Genomic DNA, 13017 nt, shown 5'->3' with positions numbered 1-13017 from the left:
CTCAGTCACCAGGTCACTTTTAACAGCTCCTTCCCCATGCCAAACCAGGATAGTGTATTGACAATATAACCTTTTGATGACTGAAGAAATGTTGTAGGCCTTTACTTCCTGACTCCATTCTTCCTCTCACACCAAGTCCATTACTTCCTTTCATCCACATGCCACTCTTCTACCAAGACCCTTGATTCTGAAACTTCAAATGGCATTTAAGTTTCACTCCAAAATGAAATTTTTCTAATAAACTTCTTTGTATTCTGTCATTTGAGGTCCTGTCCTGTCCTTGTTCACTGTGGAGCCCAATCCAAGATCCCAGAATTTCAGCCTGAGCTAGGCACTGTTGTCTTCAAAGGGATTCAGATGTTCATCTATATGTATAGCATTCGTTCAAAGAATAGTTTATAATAATTATAAGTAAAACATTGCAATAAACTTACAGCAAGAATAATTATATATTTCCTTTGTGCTTCATATGTGTATATGAACTTTGTGGCTATTCTTTTAAAAATAAGTTTGTTTTTCTTATTTTATTCCTTATATTGTGTATTTATGCATATATACATGCACACAAACATATATATTAGAGTCCCCAGGTACTTTCTACTTCAGGAGGAAATTTTACCTTATTTGGGGATTTTTTTAAAAGAGTTGTCTCCTAAACTCCTCACTTCAACATTTTTATGTTTACGAAATCTGGAGTTTTCTGAGAGTTCAGTGAAGGTCAGGTTGTGTAACACTTAATTTTTAATCAGTTATTTAGACCCAAGATTGAGAGTTTTCAAAGTCAATGCCTAACATTTCTTCTGGAAGGTGTACCTGTGTTTTCTGCATCTCTTCCCCATCATTCTCTTTTATTATCCTGAAGAAAAAGTATTATTTTTGATTTTATGACAGCTCAGCTGCTTCTATCAAAGAACAATCTTTGTCATTCCTCACTACCTATCTTCTTCTTTGCTGATCTCTTGCTCCCTCTGAACCAGAAACATTCTTTAGATTTATGGACATTTCTTGTACAATGTTCTTTTCATTTTGTTGCTTTAATCTTTACTCATTTTGGTTCTAGTTTCTTTAGCTCCATTTTAGGTTTTTACCAATCTCCCAGTCTTTGACATTTCAATCTATTAGCCTTTTTTCTGTATGTGCTTTTTATTCACTCATAGACTAGTCTCACCATTCATTTCTCTTCCTGCGCAGAGAGAATTCTGCCTTTGAACAAATGATGGTTTGTTTAAGCATATTTTTTCCCATATAGTCTTCCAATAGTAAGTGGTTAAATATTTTTTTTACTTACTGAGGGCCTACTATGTATCAGGTGGTACATAGAAACAAACTTCATTAATTCTCACAACTATATAATTGATATATTTCTACAGATGGGTGAATGGAAGCTCGAATGGATTAAAGTATCAACATTTATACAAGTCCTGGGTTTATTCTCCAAATATTTACTGAGCTGTTTGCAAACTCCAGGCACAGGATCAGATGTTGGAAGTGTAAGAGACTAGAAGACTATTGATATCCACAACTTCATGGAGCATTTTGCAGAACATTATCAGTATATAAGTAACTGTGTAATCAGATATAAAATAACATAATATTTTAAACATATACTAGGTATATAAGTTGTGATACATGTAAAGAAGGCAATGCATATGTGTTTTGATAAAACATAATTCTGGGTGAGGTGGTTGGAACAGGTCTCGGTAAAGATACAACATGGTAGCAGAAATCTGAGAGGGCAGAAGGACTTAATTATTAGAAGTGAGATGATTAGAGTATTCCAGGCTCAGAAATGTGAATAAGACAAGGACACATGACAGGAAAAGATGTGTGTTCAAGAAACAAAATATTTCCAATAATGCTATGGATTAAGCAGCATGAGATGAGATTGAGAGATGGGAAGGCCATCCTTCAAAGTGTATATTCTTCTACTCCCTCTCTCTTAGAAGTCGGTGGCATTTTTTTGACCCAGAAATTTAGCACTTATGGGAAGGCCATCCTCCAAAGTGTATATTCTTCTACTCCCTCTCTCTTAGAAGTCAGTGGTATTTTTTTTTGGACCCAGAAATTTAGCACTTACTCCACGGCATTTATTGGCATTTGTTGTTATATCAACAAAATGTCTCAGGTCTCAGTCTTGGTTATTCTTATCTAACTATATTCACTCCCTTGGTGAATTCATTAAGACTCAAGGCTTCAAATACATATGTATCCCAATGACTGCCCAATGCTGCCTATAGCCTGGACCTCTCCTCTGAACTCCAGAACTGTATATACCCATATGTAGACTTCTCTAGTTGGATGTCTGATAAACATCTCAAACACAACTTCTCAGAAAGTAAATTTCATTAGCAGATTACTTGTAGGGTCTGGGACTTGATTTTATCCCCATTCACAAGCTAAGGAGTTAACCTGTACTATTTCATGGGTATGTCAGAAGACACGAAACTCCTCGTTTGAGTTGTTTCCTTGCCCCTAAGTCTCATGATGTGAAGGGGGTCAGAGGGATGCTATGCATGCAGTGGATTTTCATTGTTGCCAAGGAACTCTGATTTAGCATAATTCACTGCTTTTATAACAAACAGTGGACAAGCTTGCTCTCTGTCCCTGAGGCAGACATTACCTCATCTTTCAAAGTTGCTCTCTACAAAACAACTCTCTGAGAAATAGCCCAGGTTAAGAGCATTCAAGGCCTGGCATTTCTGACATAACTAGAGAGACAAATCAGAATTAAAGAAACTTATGGAGGACTGTCTCGCACAATAGTTCCATAAGGTGGATGTGGTTAGTATCATGAAGGCATGTGGAGAAAAGCATCAGTCTAAAAGCTGCTACTGTACCCCTTGACAGTAAAAGTAGTTTTGTGGCACTGGTACCTGGGTTACAAATGTCAACAGTAAACTTAGTTGGACTTACGTCATCCTTAACACTGGTGGGCTGATGGCTTCCTGGGCTTGGCAAGGCCTAGGTACCTGGGTCGAATCTGGGTATCTCCCACTTTTCACCATGAACATCCCATAGACTGTCTTTAATGAAGCTGTTTTTTTTGATGTCCACTTCACCTTACCTAAGATAGGAAAAGGGTACATACCATTACCTGAGCCAGCATTCCAAGAATATAGATTTCCCCACTCATAATTTGTTTGCTTTTCAAGTAGCTTCTCATCACAAGTGGACACTCCTCTGAGGACAGAATATCTCCCCAATCCATTCAGTTATAATATCAGCTTCTGCACTCTCTTCTGAGAAATGAAACTCTACAGACCTCCTCATCTTTTGTNCCAAGAATATAGATTTCCCCACTCATAATTTGTTTGCTTTTCAAGTAGCTTCTCATCACAAGTGGACACTCCTCTGAGGACAGAATATCTCCCCAATCCATTCAGTTATAATATCAGCTTCTGCACTCTCTTCTTCTGAGAAATGAAACTCTACAGGCCTCCTCATCTTTTGCCCCTCTGAAGATCATCTTGTGAATAAGACATCCTTTCTGTTATCATTCCAGTTGAGGATTTGATACTCATTTCTACTGTCAAATCAGGTAAAGATGCCCAAAATATGAGTACCAGCATGGTCTCCTTCTATCTGGCCATGGGCTGAGTTGTGAAGATTTCTAGCTCTGCTGCTGTCTCTAATCATGACCTGGCTCACTTCTAGCTTTTTGTAGCTTCCCCAAACTCAGAGACTCCATTTATTGTCCTTGACCACACCTTGTGAAATAGGCCTGCTGGGTTCCCCCTGCCCCAGGATTGCACCACACTACAGATGGCTTTCTGATATGCTTGTATTTACTTATTCAGTCTGTTTATAGTTCCTACCCCCCACTAGAATCTAAGGTCTCTGAAGGAAAATAGTTTTTTTTTTTTTTAAATCTTATATTCACTCATATCTTTAGCACTTCNTATATACTTATTCAGTCTGTTTATAGTTCCTACCCCCCACTAGAATCTAAGGTCTCTGAAGGAAAATAGTTGTTTTTTTTTAAATCTTATATTCACTCATATCTTTAGCACTTATGTCTTTTAGACATTCCTTACGTCTAAAAAAGGAGCAAATCACATATTTTTTTCATAAATGTATCCTGAATAAATGCATTGAATGGGCAAAGGAAGTGAGTCCTAACTAAATTATCTCCCTGTATAATGAAATGTAATGGTTAACTTCCACTTAGGCATCTTACTAATCACTTAAAAAATTAAGTTTATTTTAGAAGATGTGACTCATTTATTGATTCAGCAAGGATTTATTATTTGTAAGCCCATATTAAGGGTTCATCCCTCAGAAGCCTGAGTGGAATTTGTTAAAAAACTAATTCAAAGAATGTCCACTGAGTGGGACAGAGATTGCTGGCTATTTGCCAAAATGTGTGTTCTCTCCTTCTGAGGCTCATACGTGCCATTTACCAACTTTCTGGCAGGTATTTGCGGCACAAGGAGGGTTTTCTGACCAGGGGAAGGCAAGCTGAAGGGCATGTGTCCCTTAGGCTTGGCCTATAAAATCCTCCCATGTGCCACCGCATTCACTCCCCACTCCCCTGGCTATCAGGAAGGGGGCAATCTCCAATGCTCCTGGAAGATGGCAGAGCCTCATTCAGATATTGGCCATGAATGGTTTCATGGAGGAGAGCTGCCTGGCCAAACTATGCCCCTCTCTGAATTACTCTTAGAATTTATTTTTGATTCAAGCCATTAGAGATTTGGGGGTCATTTTTAAAAACCACTTTAGCATACCTTAGCTCACTGAAGGAACAGGTTTGTGGCTTTTAAAATGGAAATGGTTTTACGAATATTTTTTTCTTTCTAAATAAAACAGTAGCAACGCAATATTCAGTATCTCTTGTTTTCCAAGGTCACAGTGAGAGTGAATGCATTAAGGATGATAAAACTTATTCTGTTGGATTTACCCCCACAACTTATTGGGAGGATTCTCACAGAAGTTCTTCATACAATTTCACTCAAGTTTTTTTCTGGAAAATCTCCAGAGGTTGTATTTCCCACACATAGGAAATTGTGTTGCCTCTCTCACCCCACTTGCTTCCTCTTCCTCTGATTAGCACTAGTATTTCCTGGAGGGATCTCTATGAGGACTGTACACCCAGCAGCTTCCGGCACTTGCATGGAAGACCTTCCACCACGCACCAGGTTTGGGTGCGTCCAAACCTCCGGAGACAGAGATGTCAACATGCAGAACATGCTTAGAGCCTCAGTGGAACAAGCAACTGTGTGGTTGGCAGATGTGGAGAGAAGACAACTCGCTCTCTTCTCTGTTATTTTGCACTTACAGAGTGAAAACAGTTTATTAAACTTTTGCTAACATTGTTTCCTACTTTTAATGCTCCCAGACCTGGTCACAAATGTGATTCTTCTTCCTTTGGGGGTGCTGCTAGGGAAGATCAAAGCCAATACTCTACTCTAAATTCCCTTTCACACACTGACAATTGAGGCTGTGATACCAGTCTAAGGTTTTCTGTCTGTTCCTTTTTGTCTTTCAGAGAATTCTGTCCTCATTTTTTTCATGCAAATAAGTTCCTGGCCAAACAGGCACACAAATGCACCAGAAAAAAGCAAAAGTTTGACTCTCTAAACTGAAGAGAGCTCAAGTCTCAGGTTTAGTCTTGTTACATAAATTAGCCATTGATTTACCGCCAGCACACTGTTTGTCACTAGAACATATACCACATGATATATGGNTAAAAAAAAAAGTTTTGGGTTTTCAGCATTTGTTTCGTTGTCTTGTATCAGGTGTGTGTATCTGAATGTGGTAAAGTGTGTATGTGTGAGTGTGTCTGTGTTTCTTCAGCTTCATTGGAATGGGACTATTTACTTTCATTTACTTAAGAGAATTAAAAAATCTATATTATTCATTTAATCATGACTATACAGATATCTTTTGTTCATGTTTTCTTTTTAAGAAAAATGACCTGGCAAACTAAAGTTTCTATTAGACCTGTTTAGATATAGACTCAATGTGATATGTAAGGGGAAAAGATGGATTTTTAATTAGCCATGTGGCCACAGATGAAATTAGCAGTGAAGCTTATAAAGAACAGATATAGCACCATAAATATGCTCATTTAAGCTCCCTGTTATTAATAGGTAGACTCTCTGAATTTACCTTCCTAATCCTTAAAAAGGGCATGAGTTTTTTCAGTTGCATTACAAGGCTTAGACATAATGTGTGCAAAGTGACAATCTTATTAGGTACTCAGTAAATAAAAATTTCTTTTCATGAATAGAGAACAAATTTGGACTCTGCTTTGGACAAATGATTTAATAACCCTCTAATTGCTAGTTGACCCCTCTTAAAATGGAGAGGACATTATCACCTATCTTACAAAGCTGAGATGAAACATATATCCCACCACACTGGTGTCATAATTAACTAAATTAGATAATCATTATTATTACTAAAAATTAGATTACTTTTCCAAATGTATGCGAAAAATCTGTTAGTCATAGCCTTCAGATTTTTCCTAAATATCCCCCCTCCTACTTTTCTTTTTACTTTTAAACCAAGTTCTAAATACTGAAGTGTCTGTATGCTCAGAGTATTATTATTTTTTTGGTTTTTAACTTTATTTTGAAACAATTTTGGATTTATAAAATGTTACAAAATTATAGAATTTCAATATATTATTAACTTAGCTTTCCCTAAAGTCAACATTTTATATAACCATGGTATGTTAGCAAAAAAAAGGAAAATTAACATTGATATACTTCCATTAGCCAATCTAAAGACCTGATTTGAATTTCATGAGTTGTCTCATTATTTTTTTTCTCTATACAATCCAAAACCATTCATTGCATTTCATTGATATGTCTCCTTAATTCCTCTCAACCTACAAATCTGTAAGAGTTTCCCTCTCTCTTTCTCCCCCCCCCACCTTCTCTCTCTCTCTCTCTCTCTCTGTCGTTTATAACCTTAATTCTTATGAAGAGAACTGGTCAAGTTTTGTATATATCATTTATTTTGTTTGCATGATAATTTCTCATGATTAAACTGAGGTTTTTAGCAAGAATACCATTGAAATTAGTTTTTCTCTTATTACATCACATCAGGAGAAACCTAAGGTCAGTGTCTTATAACTGGTGATACTACCTTTGGTCACTTAGTGCCAACTTTTTCCCTAATAAAGTTACCGGATTTCCCTTTGTGATAACAGGCATTTTGTAGGGAGTTACATTGCAGCTACACAAATATCCTATTTATCATAATTTTGCTCACTGCTTTTATTTTATTTATTTAGTTTTCTTTATTTTTGAGAGAGAGACATGAGTGGGGTAGGGGCAGAGAGAGAGGGAGACATAATCTCAAGCAGCCTCCAGGCTCTGAGCTGTCAGCACAGATTGATGTGGGGCTCAAACCCAGGAACCATGAGATCATGACCTGAGCTGAAGTGAGATGCTTAACTGACAGAGCCACCCAGGCACCCCATTCACTAACGTTAGCTTACATTGATGATTTTTGCCTTTGGTCATTATACTGTGGTGTTTGNGAATATCAGTCTGACCTGGAATATTGTGAGGCCTGGTCAATACCAGTAGCCTCATTTGCAACATGAGCCAATAGTAGCAGAAGGAGATACCAGTTTTTGTTCCTCATGGCAGGAGCTGTGCAAACGCTACCATTTCCTCGCTGTGACTGTCATCCAGTGAGGCCAGTGCGGCTCCCAGCAAGACCTGATACCACAAAACTCAAAGAAAACATGGGGAAGAAGCTCCTTGACATTGGTCTTGGCAATAATTTTCTAGATGTAACAACAAAGCACAAGGAACAAAAGCAAAAATTGACAAGTGGGACTACATCAGAGTGAAAAGCATCTGTGTAGCAAAAGAAACAATTAATACAATGAAAAGGAAAGTTATGGTCTTAAACTTTTAATCTATATTTGAGGTAGGTGAAACCTTGCTATGAACCTTATTTTCAGAAGTTTCTTAAAAGTACACCTCACATCTGTGCTACTTCATTTCTCTTCTCTCATACCTCGATTCTGCCTCCACCCTCTCCATGTTAGTAACTGATCTGAATAGATTCTGGTTATCATTTCCATATTTTTTACCTAAGAATATAAATATGCATATATAACTTATTGTATTTCTATCTTTTTTATATGAAGTATATTCTAAATAATTTTCACTTTGCTTTGTTTAACAATATATTCTTGAAATTACTCCATATTTGATCATAGAAATCTACCTCCTTTTATAATTCCATTGTACTCAATTATGTGTACACCTATATTTCATTGATGTACTTACCTATGTATAGGTATTTAGGTTGTTTCCAATATTTTACAATTATTAACAATGTGGAAATGAATAACCTTGTGCATCTGTATTTTCATATTGTGGCAAATGGAATAATAGACAATTAGACCACTTTTTTCTGAGCCATCAATATGTAAATTACTATAAATATGATTTAAGGTCATTATGACTAAGTCTGAAAGGCCCATAACTTACTTTATAAAATTTCAATCAAAATTTTGTTTAAAAAACATAACTAACACCTATTCACATAACTGTTAAATCATTCAATATAATTGTTTTAGTCCGTTCAGGCTGCTATAACAAAGTACCACAGATGGTGGGGGGTAGGTTATAAACAATAGGAATTTTTTTTACCACAATTCTGGAAGTCAAAAGTCTGAGTTTAGGGTGCCAGCATGGTCAGGTAAAGACCTTTTTCTAGGTCACAGACTTTTCGCTGTGTTTTCACACGGCAAAAGAGGAAAGGATTTCTCTGGGGTCTCTAATCCCATTCATGAGGGCTGCACCCTCATAATCTAAGCATCCCCCAAAAGCCCCACTTCCTAATACCATCACATTAGGCTTTAGGATTTCAACATAGAATGTGGGGGACACAACATTCAACTACACTGACACTGTGCCTACCATTAGTTCAGGAAGGCAGCAAGATCATTTTCCTGTGGGCACATGGAACATTCATCTAATGCAAATTTATTAATATCACTATTTTTCCTCCATCCCTTATACACAATAGTGTCATATTCCATAGTTCTTTTAATATATGAACTAGTAAATAGATCTATATGCTTTTGATGAGCACATACCTTCCCAAAGGTTGTAGTAGATACACATTAGGGGAAAAAAGGCCAACAAAGGAACAGAGTTCAATCTAATGCCAAAGTTACATAGCTATTAAGTGGAATTTCGAATTTGAAACCTGACAGTTTGTTTTCTGAATCGACAATATGTTTAGTGGAAGTTTTGAATACTGATGGATTTTAAATGATAGAGACAAGCATTTTTTTTTGTGTGTGTATCTATTTCCAGAGAGCTTACCACACACCAGCTACTGGGCCAAAATGAAACCCATCCGCCCACTAACCCTCAGAGCATCTCTATGAGAAGAGCACATGATCATGCCACTGTACCAAATAAATCCAACTTATAAGTGCAAGAAAATGGCAACACCAGGGACATCATATTCCGCAGACTCTATTCTCAACCTCTAGATTGCCAGGGTGATTTCTAAGGCATTATATATGTTGATTAAAATCTATAATCCTCTTCCTTCACACTTTTTTTTTTCAGCACTTGGTACGAGACACAGCATTTTACATGTTCTTTATAAATCTGAGAGAAAGGCTGTCCTGTCCAGGTAACTTGGTTTTAGTCATGAGAACACTAAATCTCAGAAGGGTATAGTGAAATCCTCAGGGTCACAGGGCAGTAAGTTGTGATATGAGCATTGAAACCCTGGATGGAGTAATCCAAAGATTTCAGAATTTGGGGTTCAAATTCCAAAATTTAAATTCATTGAATTACTTCTCTTTAATGAGTCTTAGGTTAAAAAAAAAAAAGAATATTCTTATGTGCGCTTCTGTTATTTGAAATAAAGACATCTGCAGAATATTGGCAGTTTTTCCAACACCTCAAGTAAGAATGAAGAGATCCACTGCTGGTCCTGGTTTTGCTAATTACCAGCTCTATGACACTTGGAAATCCATTTACACGTTAGTAACTGTTAATTGGAGACTTGCCTAGCACACACGCTTTTTTAGAGATAGACAAGGAACTGACAGGCCCATGAAGAGCAGCTGTTCAGACTGCAGTCAATTACCTTTCAAGAAACTCCCAGGGGGGAAAAAAATCCATCTAAGGATTAACCCTCTCATCCAAAAGATACCTAAGGATATGGACCTAAAAAGCACTTTGATTTGCATATTTTTCTCATAGCATTTGGATTTATCTTTGGCTGATTCTGAATTTCTGCTTGAAGGAAAAAAAAGAGCTAAAATTAGGCTCTTAATTTATTCTGCTAGTCACATATGCTCTCTTTCATCTTGCTAACTTGTAATAAGTGGATGTCCTAATCTCATCATTCATACCCTTTTCTTGTTGGCAGGATTAAAAAAAGAAGAAGAAGAAAAGCAGAATGAGCAACTTGTAGAGAAGAATATAATAAAGTCCTCCGGTCCTCCTAGAAGGAACTTTTTTTGTTAACAAGAACTTACACTGTCCCACTGAATAATGCAAAATTTGTGCGGCTGTACCCTGCAGGGCTCCCAGGCCCGGAAGCCAGGGGCAGCAGCAGCACTGCGTTGGCACAAAGTAACAGAAATGTCATTTTTTAATTATGTGGTTCTGAGGGGAATCTATTATCCACTGCTGAGATGCTGAAATCAGACAATTTATCTCCGAGGCAGCTCTGTCTACAATCTAGAATATATATCTCTTGTCACTGCAGGAAATAGAACGAAAGGGTGTTTTTATTTCTGGTGCCTTATGTTTATAAATTTATTCTTTTAAGTTTTGCCAGTGAAAGGGAATAACGTCCTAACGTATCGCTCTCCGGCTTCTCCTTCCTGAAGGGTGTTTGACTCACCCAGGCTCGTTCTCCCCCGGCTGGTACCAAACCCTCTAGGCCTCACATTTAGTAAGTCTTTGCACTGCCTCCAACTCTTATTCCAAATGCCCACTGCCAAGGTAAATAGAAACAAATCTTTAAGAAGGACCAAGCGAATCAGAGACATTCACCTAAATTAATACAAATACAAATTGCTCTTTTGCATTTCAAACGAGATGCTGGAAACTATTTGAAACATATCCTTTCTTCTTTTGTGAGCTATTTTCATTTAAATGTAAACTAATACTTATACCTACCAGCTTGTTCATAATGACTCTTCATTATATCTGATTTTTTTTCCTTAAGGTATCAAAGCAAATGAAAGAATTTAGTTCATATTTGTCTACCCTTGCCGCTTTCTTTAAAAAAGCTGCCAAATTCATTATGCTCACTGCTCTGTGTGCATCAGGGCTCTGAGCAATTCACATCTATTAACCATCAGGTACCAGCTAAGTGCTTTTAAAACAAATGCGCGCAGTTTATTTTAAATGAATGTATGCTTTCTATATTTTATAATGGCATCAGGAAATTTGATCAAAACCTGGCATGTCAGAATGATAATAGCTGCACTGCCCTCTAGTGTATACTACTGGTATAGCCATATAGGTATAGGAAGACAAATGCAGAGTATTTTTTTGTGTTGTTGTGAGAGGGGACCTGTGTGTGTGTGTGTGTGTGTGTGTACGCGCGCGCGCGCGTGTGTAAACTTTCAGAACCAAAAGAAAGTGCAATGCCACCTTCTAGGTAATAGAAGGGGTTTTACTCTGAAATACAAAGTTTTCCAAGACTATCAGTTGGTTTCCTAATTCCTAAAGCACACATCACTAAGGTATTTTCGGTTAGCCTTCTTCTTTTTAAATTAAAAAAAAATTGTTTTAATGTTTTATTTATTCCTGAAAAAGAGACAGCATAAGCAGGGGAGGGTCAGAGAGAGAGGGAGATACAGAATCTGAAACAGGCTCTAGGCTCTCAGCACAGAGCCCAACGGAGGGCTCGAACCCATGAACCGTGAGATCATGACCTGAGCTGAAGTCGGACACTTAACCAACTAGCCACCCAGGTGTCCCTTGGCTAGCCTTCTTTGGCAGGGTGAGCAGTGGGAAAATGTGATGATCTTTACTATAGACTTCCTTGCTATAAATATTAGGAGGTAAACAGTCCAATCAAAATGTTACCCCACCTTGGTTATTGTTTTATAAACATATGCAACTCAGATGAAAGAAAAAATATGCTTTAACATGGTTAATAAAATAAGTAAAGCAGAAAGGAAATCATACTTAAAAGGATCTGCCCAGAGGTAATACAGTTACTCATCGTTTACAAATAACCATTACTACTACTAGCAATATTAGATTCATTTGGAAATTTTATTCTGTATCTGTGAAAGCAAGCATTCCTTGAAAGCTCCTCCAGACTGTGGCCAGGAATATTAGAGGATTGTGATATACAGGGTAAGCGCGTGTGTGCGCGCGCACACACACACACACACACACACATACACACAGAGGGAGAGAGGGAGAGAGAGGGAGACAGGTGAAACTTTGGGGTAACTGGAATTTATTTTCCAGCTTCTGTAGAACTTGTACCAAGACAGAAACACATAAACATCACAGAATCTCACCCCAGACCTGCCTTTAATTTCTGGAAATCACCCTAACTCTATAGCTTCTTACATATACCATACTCCTCAGCTGGGTCTGTGATATTTCCATCTTATCCTTTCCCAGCTCCTACACTGTGAGACACATAACTAAACAATATATATTTTTCCTAACCATGCAGCAGTAACAGCCAACTCCAGGCATCATGTGTTTAGATCCTATATCTGACCAAAACTCTGCTACTTTGGGTAAGTTACCTAACATTCTGAGCTTCAGTTTCCCATCTCCGAAATGCAGAATATGAAAGTACCTACTTCACGGAGTTGCATGAAGATTAAATGAGCTAGGACATATATGTCAATCAGCATAATATCTACTATATGTGAATATATCTCCTCTAAAATCTCTTAGCCATGTAAATACCATTTACACTTCAAAGCATGAAGCAAGATGACCAGTTGCCATTGCCAATTGAGATGGAATCTCCAAAGCTGACAGCAAGGGAGAGAGCCTGTAGAAATTGGAGTCATCTGTGTGAAGAGGCACA

General features: G+C 37.5%; 1 protein-coding gene across 1 annotated transcript in view; it reads right to left on the bottom strand.

Annotated features, from left to right (window-relative positions):
* Positions 1–3000: 3000 nt before the first annotated feature.
* LOC144229748 (uncharacterized) overlaps positions 3001–13017 on the bottom strand; it is a 372666-nt gene continuing 362649 nt past the window's right edge. Inside the window, exon 8 of the mRNA XM_077761829.1 lies at positions 3001–3064. The gene's annotated coding sequence lies outside the window, so the exon portion shown is untranslated. The remainder of the gene's footprint in view (positions 3065–13017) is intronic.

The sequence above is a fragment of the Crocuta crocuta genome, unplaced genomic scaffold, assembly GCF_008692635.1.
Source record: "Crocuta crocuta isolate KB4526 unplaced genomic scaffold, BGI_CrCroc_1.0 scaffold264, whole genome shotgun sequence".
Classification (NCBI taxonomy): Eukaryota; Metazoa; Chordata; class Mammalia; order Carnivora; family Hyaenidae; genus Crocuta; species Crocuta crocuta.
This window is presented reverse-complemented; position numbering and strand designations above follow the sequence as displayed.